The sequence below is a fragment of the Musca domestica genome, unplaced genomic scaffold (genome assembly GCF_030504385.1).
Source record: "Musca domestica strain aabys unplaced genomic scaffold, Musca_domestica.polishedcontigs.V.1.1 12, whole genome shotgun sequence".
Lineage (NCBI taxonomy): Eukaryota > Metazoa > Arthropoda > Insecta > Diptera > Muscidae > Musca > Musca domestica.
The window spans coordinates 4,883,322-4,896,390 of NW_026712155.1; the positions used below are offsets into that span (position 1 = coordinate 4,883,322).

Here is a 13,069-nt window from a genome sequence, read left to right on the forward strand (position 1 = left end):
AACCCATACTTTGGCGCATTGTGTCGGAGATTTTCTCTTTTGTTTTCCTATTCTCAGAGAGATGTAAACATCTCTTAACGACACAAACGAAACCACCACCACCGTCAGTCTTGTGAAAGCAACAACACCAATATGACATGAAATAACTATACGTACGACCTTAGTCACGGCCTCCATCTCCAAACATAAAATAATTGATGGATGGACTGTGGATGTATGGTGGAAGATGTGTGGGCACGGTAAAAGAAACAAGTTCTTCGTTTCTCTTTTGTGACGTGTTGTGGAAAGGGTTTCTCTTGTGCCGAGTTTCTGTTTCCATGCGCACAGCAATGTTGCATTGAGTGGATGGATTGCCAGCCAGCAGTCGTAGTCGTGGTGGTGTCATTGGGCTGCTCCCCCCAATTCTCTGAGAGCAGGGCACAACAGAGCAATTGCCAACATTGAACGACTCCAGTGGCTGATTGCTCTCTCGCTCTGTCTGATAATCTTCTTCTTCTTGTTCCCTTTATTTCATAGTCATGCAATACTGAATGAGTGACTGTTTGTTGCCAGCCATTTAGTTGGCTGGCTATTTTCTGCTTTTGGAGTATTGGTTGGAGAATTGAATCAACGCGAGAATAGTCGTCGTCGTCGTTGTACTTTAGTTAGTTTCAACTTTCGTGGTCATCGTTTGGCTCGTAAATTTTTGTTGTCGCAGTAAAATTGTCATACGGCCGTTGTCTCGACGTCGTCGTCGCCGTGGTGCGTTTCTATTTCTTCTTTTTGTGCTTTACCAAGAAAAAAAGAGAAAAAGTGTCTCGAAATCCTCAAGAAATGTAATTTTACCAATTTAGAAAATAATTACAAAATGTTTATTTTACAATTGTTTGTGGTTTTGTGAATTAAAAATGCATAGTTTGCACCCAAAATCAAAAAATTATTTGAGAAATTTAATGCAGGTGTATCGTCGTCGTTGTTGTGTAAAGGAAAAAAAATATTCCAGCAGTCTTTTTTTTTCAATGTGACTACAACAAAACTCGTCATACAATCGCAACGTCGTCGTGACACTTTAATCTTCATCAGCAGTCTACTGCTCCACTCCCCTTTCTCTTCCTCGGTCGGGGCCCCCAAAATCTATGTGACGTATGCATGGCTATGTTTGCCTCGGTGTTTATATGTGTGTGTATTGCTCCAATCCACTTTTCTTGGTGTGCTCTCCTCTGGCTCGTTCGCTCGCCACACATATGAGTTTATCTCTCTTGTATTATGGAAAAATTAAGGAAAATAAATCAACAAAAAATAGAAGTCTTACGGAAGAAGAACCACCAAGCTTCTCTTTTCTTAAAGTGAACGATAATGTATATGTGCGTGTGTGTTTTTGTCTTTCGGCCGCTGATGTTTTGTGATTAAAATTTCAAACTAATCTTTTTCCCCGGAAAGTTGTAGCTTCTTTTCATCTCAATTAAATAACAACAACAACCGCGAGGAAAAATAAAAACTAAAGTGGGCGATTTGATTAAAGAAGAAAGGAAAAAATAACTTCTTGTAATACAAAAAAGAAACAACAGCAACAACAACGATAGAGAAGTGTGTGTGTGTGACATGAAAATCAAACCTCATTACATGAGAAATAAAATTGAGAGAATCGAGTATCTTTATACTCTTCAGTGTAATGTGCGTGTCAAAGGCAAACAAACAAAAATAACAACAAAGGCAATTGCACTTCGAATGAAAACATGATTCATAAAAGTTTTAATACCACGACATCCATGTTTAGATTGCAAATGAAGAAAAGAAAAAACAAATGTGTTGAAACTTGAAAAATCTTAAGAATTTTTCCACCTCTTTTCTTAATGTGTTTTATAGCAAAATACACACTATTCTATTCTTTCTTTGATTATGTATTTTTTGTTTACTCTTTTACCTATCTCCTCTTCGTGGCCCATTCTCAAATGTTATATTTTTGTTTTGCTACCTATCTTATTATTGTGTATTTTCCTCTCATAACTAGAGGCTGCTTTGTATGAGGGAATTTCTTTTTAACAATGCTGGGATATGGTATTCGTAATGGAAAAAAGGGTGGTTGGATATTGCATCTGAATTATTTTTCTGAAAATCTGATTAAAAGACTTCTACCCTCTTTTCAGATAGAAACAAAAACGGTCTACTTAAAATAGAGAGTTTTTGTTCCAAGTCCTAAATAACCAGTATGGAAAGAAGAGACAAGTCTGAAACCGTCCATATGATTTCCTACTCTGAAAAGTTTGTACAGCTTCCCGTAGCAGATATATGTTTCTAGTGGGGATTTGTGTCAAGTAAATTATACCAACTGTGATTGTTTACATTTCAAGTCTGATGGAAGATTCGATTTCTACCAAATTTGACAAAAGCATTCCCAGGCTGTATCTGTTCTCTTGTACTAAATACCATTTATTGGAGCCGGAACTAAAACGTATAGGCTCCCTTTTTGTTTAGACAAATGATTATTTTTGTTGTTATATAAAAATGTATGAGACCTATATCTAAATCTCAACCGATTTTGCAGTGGTAAATCCATCGAAGGTTGGGCCTTCGTACAAAGTTGGAAATTCGTACAAAGAGGGACGAAAAGTACTAAAATGTACAAAAAATTGAAGACTTTAAATAAAAAGAATGGGGTAGCTGAAGGGGAATGAAAATCACCGATGGAGTGCAGAATAAATGTACCAAAGGGTTTTTGGCAATTCGAACTTTAAGGTTACGAAATGTTCAAAAATGGTACTAAACTTCTAAAATGTTACCATTTGAACGGACATAGATAAAAACTTGAAATTTGATATGAATATCAAAGTTGGAAACTATTTTTGATATATGAAGGTGGTCTTGAAAATATGTACTAAGTGTGCGAATCTGCCGTAAATAGTACTTAATTTGGAACAGACAGGTTTAGGGTGAACAGATGGAAGTGGAATTTCAAATTTTTGGTGTTGGTTCCCCGTTGGTGGTAGGTTTGTGATAAAGAATTGGTTTTGGAAATGGGTATTCCAAGTGCACGAAAAGTACTAAATAGTACTTTTTTGATACAATTTGGTATTGGATTAACAGATGGTGCTTAAATCTGAAATTTGGTATCGTCGCTTTTCCCGTGTAGGCTTGACATATGGAGGTGGTTTCGGAAATGTGTACTATAGTTAAACGAAAAGTACAAAATGGTACTATATTTGGTATTGGGTGAAGGAAAAAGCTAGAATCTTAAAATTTGATATTGAGATCTCTGTTGGTGTCTTGGATTGAGACATGGAACCGTTTTCCAAATTTGTACTATGTTTATTCTGAAATGTAATATTGAGATATAGAGACGTTGGACAGAAAAATATAATGTGGTCCATTGTGCAGTGGCTTTTATAGATTTACTCCTTGCATAAAATATTTAATGTAGGTGTACTTTTTGATACTAGTCCCGCCTGATTTACCGATTTCCTACCAAATCAGCCGTAATTTGGCATTGTAAGTTCTTGGTGAGTAAATTTACTCCTTGGCAAAAAAATCCAGTGTAGGTCCTAGTTGGGAATAGCCAGCCCCACATACCAGTCCTCAAGATTTTTGGTATATTAAAGGAGCCGCTTCCAATTTTAAGTTAAATCAACTATAATTAACATTTCCACCTCTCATTAGAGAATTAAACTGCCCTATTTTTTTCAAATTGGATACACTTTTGGTATGGCCCCCGGCGCCAATTTCCTATCAATTTAGCTGTACGTTATTCATTATGGCTATATCAACTCCTCCTCACAAAAAATATAACTAGCTAGTATTTTTAGGACAGTCGGTTTGGTTACAAGTCAAGTTTTCAGGTCGAACTTAACCTCGTTTTTGCTTCTTGTTTTAATTCTTAATAAATGTTTAAAAAAATCGGTCTGATTAGATTATATTTGAGTCTTGAGGGGTTTGAAAAGCAATATACCATTTTGGTTAAGGACATATCACCCATCATTTTCTATTTCTTTCAAAATTGTATTCTGTCTAATTAATAATCACTGCTGCTGAAAATTGGGTATCAAAAAAGCAGAATAAACATTGGTTCTAGAACATCTATAAATAAAATGCATTTGCTTGTCAAGAAATATTTCCGCTTTGTTTTCGATATATCAGCACACGGTTATTAATAGAATTCGTTGCTAATTAGTCTGCAAAATGATTAAGTATTTAAAAATAATTTTCAAAAATCAATTCTTGCCATGATGAAGTTCAGTTATAATCCACATCCTCACATTAATAGATCTGCAATGCTAAAAAAAATAAATCAATTTTTCTAAAAAAATATTGTGGTTTAGAGGGCATTGGTCTAGCAATCGCATTTTATAATAAATGGATTTTACATAAATCTAAAATTGTATGAAAACCACAGTTTTATAGATATAAATATATAAATGGAGGTGTTTCTTAAAAATAAGAGAATTTGTTTTGCTTTTGATATTCTTAGTAAAGCTAGCAAACAATTTTGAAAATTAGTCATTGAAAAAATCTAATCCTTTCGTCTTCCCAAGGAACGTCTTCACTACTTGATGGTTAATATATTTTCGTAGGTCTGGTAGGTTTTACATTTTTTCTATCAAAAAGCATTCAAATGTTCCCTTTTTAATAGATTTCGTCATCCATTTTGCATTTGTTGTTTTTCCATACATTCATAGCCCATGAAATATTTGTTTGAAATTAAAAATTTGACAAATTAGTTGTCTTATTTATTTTTAAGACCACCATCACAAATCCACTTTCCCGCAAAACAACCACCAAGCCAACATTCATTCATTCATCCACACAATGGAATATCGCCACGACTTTACCACCCGCCGCAACCCTACGAATGTTGCTCAACCCGCATTTGATGTCTTCCCTTTTTTTATTACTTCCACGCACCGCTACACAAAGACGGCGGCGTGTGGACAAACTTACTGCCATCATTCGCATATAAAAATTATTCGCAAAAAAAAAGACAAAACTAGACAATGATGTCATACGTAAAAGAACAACAACAAAAACAAAATGCTTGGGGATTTAATAAATCTTTTGAGTAAATAACAAAAACCCGCCTTCTTTCTTCCCCCCAAGAGAAATTCATAACAATTAGGTATATGTGCTATCCAAAATTAAAAATATTTAACAGAAAAAAATCCAAAAAATGTTTATTGTTTTGTTAATAAAATAAAATTTTTGGTAGAAAATAAATAAACAAAAAAATGCACCATAAAATGAAGTTCATTAATCTCTGAAATATTGTGAATGAAACTCCCGACTAAATTTGGATAATAAAATCAACTTCCCCAAAATGGGAACAAATTTTAATTGGAAGATAGTTGTTTATTTGTGTGTGTTGAATGAATGTATTCTGGGAATGCATCACCAGCCTCTGTCATCGATTTATGCCACGATGGAAAGAGCTGTTCTGAGTTTGAGTTTCGTGGGAGCAGGGCAAGAGAAATAATCTTGAGATTTTCAATGTAAACATTCACATACAGTGGCAGTCATAAATGAGTGTTGTTAGACATACAAGTTTTGAAATATACATACTAGAAAGCATATAGATATATGTATACAACTTAAAAACAAAATCAGAATGTTGCCATGGTCAGTTTCTTCCTGTAGGCAGAAGAACAGTTTCCTTTTGTGGGGGAAGTACCATACTGATTGGATCTACATTTATGAGAGTTTTGATGATTGAAATGTTGACCCTTTTTGGGAGAGGTATCGGAAGAAATGGACCGACACATTACATTTTCATGCGAAGTTTGAATAAAAACGCACACTGATTTCACATGTGAGAATCAATGGTCCAATATTTTCCATGTTTGCTTCTCAGCTAAATCTGGAATAAATAATACGACGGACCAAGTTAGAGTTTTTTTTTTTTTTTTGAAACGTTTTACTCTTTTGGGGAAGATACCAGAACAGTGATTCAAATTTAGTACTCTTTGGTACTTTTACTTATACTTATAGTACAGCTTTTTCAAAACCACCTCAATCCCAGATATCAAGATAGACCTCAGTAAAAAATTTCGGGATCCTAGCTGTATCCCTTTACCCAATTCTCAATTTCGTACCATTTAAAACTTTTCGTACAATTATGGGGCACATTTACAAAACAAAGTCCATATCTCAACCACAGACAACAATAGTGACATCTTTATCAAATGTCAGGAATTCAGTTCTATTTGTTTACCCAATACCAAATTTAGTTCAATTTAGTACTTTTTGTACAATTGTATTTGTTAAACCACCTACATATCTCAATTCCACATACCAAGAGAGACCTGAATGTAAAATTGAAGGATTTCAGCTCTCTCTTCTCCCAATAACCATTTTAGTAACACATATAACTTTTCGTACAATTATGGTGCACATATCAAAACCACCTCCATATATTAACCATTGACAGCAATAGTGACATTTATATCAAATGTCAGGATTTCAGCTCTACCCTTCACCCAATACCAAATTTAGTTCCATTTAGTACTTTTCGTACAATTTTAGTACACATTTCCTAATCCAACTTCATATCCCGATTCCAGATAACATCAGATACCTCATTGTTAAATTTAAGGATTTAAGCTCTCTCTCTCTCTCTCTCTCTCTCTTCACTCAATACCCATTTTAGTACCATTTGGTACTTTTCGTACAATTATGGAGCACAGTTCCAGACCAACTCCATATCTCAACTGCAGACTGCAATAGTGACATCAGGATTTCAGCTGTTTTTCTTCATCCAATAACAAATTTAGTACAATTTAGTACTTTTTGCACAATTTCAATCTCAATTCCATACAACAACAGAGACCGGCATGTCAAATTGCTGGATTCCAACTATCTCTCTCTCTCTTCACACAATACCAAATATAATACCATTAAGTACTTTTCGTACTAATATAGTTCTTATTTGAAAAGCCACCGTCACTCAAAACCAAATTTATAGTACACAATTCCGAAACCACCTCCATATGTTCAGGCTACACAGACTTCAGATTTCAAGTACTATCTTTTCACCCAATACTAAATTGAACCAAATTTTGTACTATTTAGTGCTTTTCATACACTTGTACTACAAGTCACCTCTTTCCAAAACAATCTCTTTATAACAAACCCAACACCAACAGGGACTCAATATCTGTTCACTTTGTCGCAAAACTACCACCAACAGGGACCCAATACAAAATTTCAAAATTCCAGCTACATCCGTTCACCCTAAATCAAACTGTTCCAAATTTAGTACCATTTTGTACAGTTCGCACATATGGTATCCATTTCCAAACCACCTTCATATATCAAACTTGATTCTCATATCTAATTTCAAGTTTTTAGCTCTATTCGTGCACATAATACCAAATATTAAAATTTAAGAATTTAGTACCATTTTAGAACTTTTCGTAACCTTAAAGTTGAAATTTCCAAAAAGCCTTTACTACATCTATCCTGAACTTAATTAGTGACTCTCATTCCATATTTAAGAACTCTAGCTGATTCCGTTTGTCCAATAAAAAGTATTGCATTTTTAGTACATTTTAGTCGTTTCGTCTCGAAACCATACAGTCATCACTTGACTCATATATTTACATTTAGATAAGACTTTCCCCATTCGATGAAAATTATTGCCTCCTACTGTACACCATATGTGTTAGGAATTACATGTGTATTTGAAATGTGTAAACCGGGTTGGCGATTCCAACTGTTAGATAAAGGGAATAACACAGATTTGTAACAACCCCCACACCGTCCATCTCTGCGTCGTTGGTCTCTGTTATCCAACCTTGTTTTCCGCCCTTTGCAAATCAGACATGTGCTGCATGCATTTATCTATTGAATACGAACCACCGCTACCATTGCTGGCTGGCTGACATATTTGTTGTGGCCTAGCAAATACCACAACTCGGAATGAATGGCGAATCATTTTTTGTCATTACAGCCAGAAAAAAACAAATGAAAAATATCGATTTGTAATAATGAAAATAAAACAAAAAATAATGAATTTGAATTTATGTATCTGCTGCGAGTGTGCTTTCATTTATTTTTGATTTACTCATTTTATGAGGGTTGGGTGCATTTGTTTGTTTATATTGTTTATTCTCGTAATGATAATGACAATTTTTAATATATTCCCTTCATGGACACAGTTCAAACAGAAAAGTCGTCGTTAGACGCATATAAATCGTGTGAAATAAACTGAGTAATTTATTCAAATCAATTTCAATAAATCTAATCGATTGGATGATAAATTCAATACAATAAGCGCTTTGTAATTGGTATTGAAATTATCGTGTATGTCATTAGCTTAACTAGAAAATGGGTTAGTATAGTCAAACAATATGTTCAAATATTAGCAATTATTTCAGAACAGTAATTGTTGCTCTTATTATTATGGCTACATCATGCTTCATTGAGATAAGGATAATATATAAAATCCTTATGTGTTAGATGTGCCCTGCGGCTCAATGCACTGGGTAAATGACGGAGTCAGTCCTTTGGACACTCTGCCATTCTTGAGTATGTGGAGAACATTGGAAGGTCGGGCTGTAACCAGTGATTATATATCACCTACGCAAAGTTTCGAATCACTGGAGATCCATATACCCAACAGAGACACCTGGACCCGGACCACTCCACCTTTTACGGTATAGCCGTCTATACCGATGGTTCAGAGATGGAAAGTGGAACGGGGGCTGGGGTCTTCTGTGAATACATGAATATCCGGAGATCCTTTAAATTAAACAGTGATTGCTGCGTTTTTCAGGCAGAAATCTTTGGTATCAAGAAAGCCATGGAGATGCTGGACAAAATAATCAATGAGTTGAATAGACCCGCTGACTATATATGTCGATAGTCAGGCGGCCTCAAAGGCTCTTAATTCTTTTAAAATCAAATCTATGGCTGTTCTGAAATACCGTAATGCTCTGGAAAAGTCGTTTGTAAACTTTGTTGGGTTCCTGGTCATAATAACATATATGGTAATGAATCAGCAGATGAGTTGGCCAGACGCGGATCTGAGTCAGTAGATCTAGAGATCAACAGCTCAGTGAAACCACCATTCTTCAAAGTATTACACAACCACTACCTTGGGAGATTCAATCAGAACTGGCTGATTATAAGGGGATGTAATGTCTCCAAGAAGCAGAGCTTATGGTGGCTCTAATTATCGGTGGTTATGGTGACTCTAATTATAGGAGAAAACCGAGACGGTGGAGCACTTACTCTGCCACTGTCCAAATCTCTTTGGAGTTAGACAGAGGCTACTGTGTAAGCAAATTCTGCCCGAACCAGCAGTTATATTTCGGTTAGCCAAAAAGACTAAAATGGCTAAAGATAACACGCTGATCACAACTCCTTCTTTCTTTTCTATTTTCTTACCTTTCCTTCTTTCCTTTCTTAAATAATTTTACTTCAAGTAGGATGAACACAATGGACCAGCAGGTCACCAAGTGGAATAGTTGTTCAAATAACCACGTATCCTTTAACCTAACCTAAAAGTCTTATTTCGGTTTTGGTCTTTTTGGATGATATTCGTTTGAGAGTATTTGGATTCAATATAGCGATGTCCGTCAATCGAGTTGGTTCAAACACCATAATATTGGGTACGTTAAACCAATAATGTAGGGAGAATGTTTTTTATACCATCCACCATAATTGGTATGGCTATACCCTCCAGTTCGTCATTCCGTTTTTAAGTTTCTGATTACTTTACCCCCTGGAAGAGTATTGTTTATATATAGGTCCTCATATATCCCCTATATACCGGTACCTCCCTATATTCGGTGTATTCGAATTGTCCACGATATCGTATATCCCAACACTACCCCAGAAATTCGATAATTTTTTATGATTTTAGAGACATTATTCACCTGAGTTGTTTAAAATTTCGTATTTAGAATTCCTAATGGTCTATGACAGATTTGCTTATGCAGGTCCACGTCTTCGTATAACTACATTATTCACCAGATTTTTTTTAGTTTCGTATTTGAATATTGTAATGTCTTACGAAAAACTTACCTCTGCAGGTCCACGTCGTCGTATAGACCCCAGTATAACGGCTATATTTTTACATCATTTTACATCTGTTAGTAGGTGGCTTATTGGGATTTTTAATTTTCTCAATGCAGAACTTATTTTCAATAGAGATGAGAAAGAAAGAAACATTTTGAGGTTTTATAAATTTCATGAACCAAGTTTTACATATTCTCGCATTTATGACTGCAACTTTTTTACAAAATTAAATCTGCTAATTTTATATTAAAATGTTTGCTGGGCTTTAAATATTAATTTTCATTAGAGTGCCTTTTTTGCCCGATTTGTCAAACATTTCCTGTCAAACCATTTACGAACGAGAATATAGGTACTCCTCTCTTCAATAATAATGTAGTACCATAAGAACTTGTACATAAATTGCTGACTCTGTTTTCTTAGATATTTTTGGAGTAGTTATCTCTCCAGTTACTTTTGCTGGTTGTCATACTTCTTTTTTCGGTCTACTCACCAATAAGACCTTTCGCTGTTAAACTGTTAAATCAAGGGTTTCTTATTTTGTTTATGTATTTGAGTCACTTTATTACTGCCGCTCGCTCGCTCGTATGTGACTCACATACAATTATGCGGAAATGTTAATGAAATGTCGGTAGCCAAAGCGAACAAAAGCCACTAAACAACCAATCAACCACATCTCGTCACAGCGCCCTCCTTTCGTTTGTTGTTCTGCTGTCCGCCCCCTGGCAAAGTAAACAATTTGAACAAACACCTCAAATTGAGATAAGTCAGCAGTCTCAAACAAAATCCAATATTGCCATTCTACTCTTTACACCCATGACCCAAGTGTTAAATCTACTTATGTATCTTCGGTAGTGTCGTGTATAGACCCCGACACCTACTACAGTTACTACGTATTAATTTATGTTCAAATTGATTTTTTCTTTTTTGTATAAGAGTGTACGTGTGTTTGTGTGTCAAGATATTTCTTTGTTCCTTCCGGTTAAGAGGTATTTTATTTCGATTTCTTTATTGTTCTGCATTCGCCATACAATCATTAGATATCGATGAGTATGTTACTAATGCGGAAACATATGTCTAAGAGAAAGAGAGAACATTCTATGTACTCTTTTAATGTCAACGTGCGAGAACTTCACATGGGGAGTGTTTGCCAAAAACATGAATTGTCTAACCGCACCGTTTTATTTACGTTATCTCTTTTCACATTTACTTTTACGAAATACAGGGAGGTGCACATCTTGGCACCTGTTTGATTTTTAATTAAAATTTACTCTGGAATTCTTTTCTTGGCGGCTTTATTTAATCGAACGGTGAAATTTATATTTTTAAAATAAGTGAAATTGGCTTGGCGTTTGGCTAGAACGAACTTTTGATACTTTTTATATAACAGCATTGAATATTTTAAAGAGACGTTAAACCACTCTTAAAGTGCTTGAAATAACAAATTACAGATGATTTGGGTCAAAATGTCGAAAATCAGATGGTACCAAAGTGCGAAGCTTCATTCAATATTTATCTTTGCGATTTCTTTCAATGCCTGCCTAAAATTATATTTAATAGTGGAGCTCTACACCGACAAACAGAGATACAGACGGAAATGGCTAAATTTATTTTATGGTGCCTCCAAGGAAAATTTAAAAGTTTTGCAAACCGAATGATAAATATACCCTACGTCTTATTGATGAGGGACATAACAACTAAAAAATATGGGGCTGTTCTAAGTCTGCTGGAAACTAGATATTAATTTTACATTTTATATGAGTAATGATTATTCAAAATAGTGTTCTCTTGTGGGATGAAGACCTGAATGACCTAAGTTTGATACAGAAACAAGTTAAAGAGTATCAGTCGGGTTTGTCGACAGATTGATACCCTCAACCTTTATCTGCTTAATATACAGGGTGAGGTAAAAAAAACTGAAAAAAAAACAATTTTTAAATGTTATTGAATGAAATCAAAAAATGTCGGAAATAGCATCAAATTTTAAAATAAGTTTAGATTTGTTCGAATTGGTCGTCTTTGGCACCAATTATGGCATTCAAACGGGCAAAGAAACCGTCAAACTCTGCCCGAATGTTGCTCTGCGGTATTTTGGCCCATTCCCGGCGAAGCGCTTGCTTGAGGTTTTTTTGGGAAAACCTTGCTTTCCAAAATACCCCAGACACAATAGTCCAACGGATTGGTATCCGGAGATTTTGGTGGCCATTGTGCGAATGAAGCGAGGAAACTCATTTTGTTACCCTTTTTTGGTGGGCCGTGCTGAGTGCGATGGTGCCGAGTCCTGTTGGAATGTCCAAGGTCTGCGGCAAAAATGTTTGCGTGCCCAAGGCTTTAGTACACCCTCCAGAATATTTTCGCGATAATATTCGGCATTTATTCTGATCGACCATCGGCTGTTATGGCGGCCCACACCATCACCATGGCCTGCGCTTGAGTTCTGGTGGTCAACCGAAGTTGCACATTTTCAGCTGACCTCTTTGGCAAGTAAACACCATCATTTTGTTTGTTTCCAAACTGCTGGACAACAAATGTTTTTTCATCGGAGAAAACCAAATTCGGCAGTTCACCACTTTCGACCAAGCGAAACAACTCCTTAGCTCTTTTGAGTCTATTTTCTTTCTGTTCCGTTGCGGTGTAAGTTCTTGCACTCTCTGAAATTTTAATGGCTTTATCCCGAGCTCTTGTATCAATATTTGCCGAATATGTATAGCTCACGAGCCATTTTCGCGGGTTTCGATCAAGTCTCTTCTTTATTTTTCGAACCATTTCTGCTGATGTTGCTGTTTTTTTCCGTCCACTTCCTTGAAATCGGGTTACGCTACCAGTATCTCGATAACGATGGTACGAGACATTCACATTTAAATGCTGGAGTGTGCTCTAACGAAACACGAATCACTTTTTTTCTGGAAAATTCTCACCAAAATGTTTTTGGTTGTGATGTTGGAGTATTCATTATGTGTAGAGTTTCCAACATAAGTCGCTTTTGGTAGTTGTTCTCGCACTGTAGCACTCTCACTCTCTCTAATTCTGGACTCTCTCTCTAATTCTGTAGCACTCTCACTCTCTCTAATTCCAGAATTAGAGAGAG

At 35.6% G+C, this 13,069-nt stretch overlaps 1 protein-coding gene across 7 annotated transcripts in view; it reads left to right on the forward strand.

Annotated features, from left to right (window-relative positions):
- LOC101891306 (transforming acidic coiled-coil-containing protein 1) overlaps window positions 1–13,069 on the forward strand; it is a 72,249-nt gene that overhangs the window by 48,421 nt on the left and 10,759 nt on the right. The window contains exon 1 of one of the 7 annotated variants that reach the window (XM_059118112.1): window positions 582–815. The exons of the other annotated variants lie outside the window; for them this stretch is intronic. The gene's annotated coding sequence lies outside the window, so the exon portion shown is untranslated. Of the gene's footprint in view, window positions 1–581; window positions 816–13,069 lie in introns of those variants that run through there. 7 annotated transcript variants of the gene reach the window in all.